At 56.0% G+C, this 1,151-nt stretch overlaps 2 protein-coding genes across 2 annotated transcripts in view; both read right to left on the bottom strand.

Annotated features, from left to right (window-relative positions):
• The window catches only part of LOC113207999 (2-aminoadipate transaminase), a 9,455-nt gene that overhangs the window by 7,820 nt on the left and 484 nt on the right, over nt 1–1,151 (bottom strand). The window lies entirely within an intron of this gene.
• LOC113207996 (zinc finger protein 569) overlaps nt 1–1,151 on the bottom strand; it is a 5,758-nt gene that overhangs the window by 4,298 nt on the left and 309 nt on the right. The gene's annotated exons all lie outside the window — the stretch shown is intronic.

A 1,151-nucleotide genomic window follows, 5' to 3' on the forward strand; every position in this document is an offset into this window, starting at 1 on the left:
CCCCCACTCCTCCTTGCTATTTTAGATTATGTAAAACTCCCCAGATTGTGAGGATATCACATCGACACGCGAGGAAAGTTCCTACCTTTCTCTAGGAGATTTCTTCAGGATCTGAGGAGTTTCCCTCAAACTAAATGATGACACCCTCAAAGTTTTCCCTTTTTTCCTAAAATAAGTATCGCAGACATTATTGTTTTGACCGTGCACAGGCACACATGTCCCACTCGCGTGGTCTCTATTATTATGGCTGCTCCCCTCTCTCGATTATGATGAAGACACGCCTCGTCTGTCGCCGTGATCAGCTGTTCCAGTTAAAGAGGCGCGCTGCTCCGACCGGGGCGCGGGGCGCGGGGATCCGCACGACCACTACGAGGCATAACTAACTGAACCCGCCATATTCATCTGGCCTAAACTACGATGCGGCAGACGCCAGGACGCCAGGGGTGGCCCCACACGACAGGTGCCTGGGGATAGCTAGCAGCCACGATCAGTGTGAGACTGACGGTGTGTCACGGACGCAGATGACCTAAGTGGGTTGTTCGGCGCACTTATAGGAAAACAACGAGAGGAGCGACCGACCGACTTGGTAGTTTTCTGGCATAGAACGCTCCAGAAGGAGGCTGAGTTTAATGCATACCAGTGTTGCGAAATAATAAAGTAGGCGAATTTACCACGCAATACACGCAGGTGTTTAGTGGGCCGTATCTACCAACAGGTCACATTGAACCTGTGCTGAGTGGGTGCCAGGCCAGGTAGGCATCGGGGACTTTTAATGCCGTGGGTAAAGTTTAAGCCAGCCTCTAAAGTCCGACCCTTTATTTTCCCCAGTGCAGCTAGCCGTGTGATGTATGATTGGGACGGGGAATTCCAGAGCAGCCGTTACCGATCAGAAAGCAAGGAAACGGGGAAAACAACCTGTGCGATGAGGACACAAAACGATTGCAGAGGGGCGGGCCGGGCGGGGCCGGGCCGGTGCACTGCAGCTCCGGAAGAAACTGGTTCCCCGGCGCGGCGTGGCGTGAGCCGGGGCAGATTTTTCCGGGGGAGCAGGAGCTGTCCGGCAGGCGGCGAGGAGTCCAGAGCGCACCCGCAGGCGCCGCGCTGTGGCCGCTGTGGTCAGCGGCGGGGTGGGGCGGGGTGGATCGGGGCAG

This window comes from Frankliniella occidentalis, unplaced genomic scaffold (genome assembly GCF_000697945.3).
Source record: "Frankliniella occidentalis isolate FOCC.00 unplaced genomic scaffold, Focc_3.1 Scaffold311, whole genome shotgun sequence".
Lineage (NCBI taxonomy): Eukaryota > Metazoa > Arthropoda > Insecta > Thysanoptera > Thripidae > Frankliniella > Frankliniella occidentalis.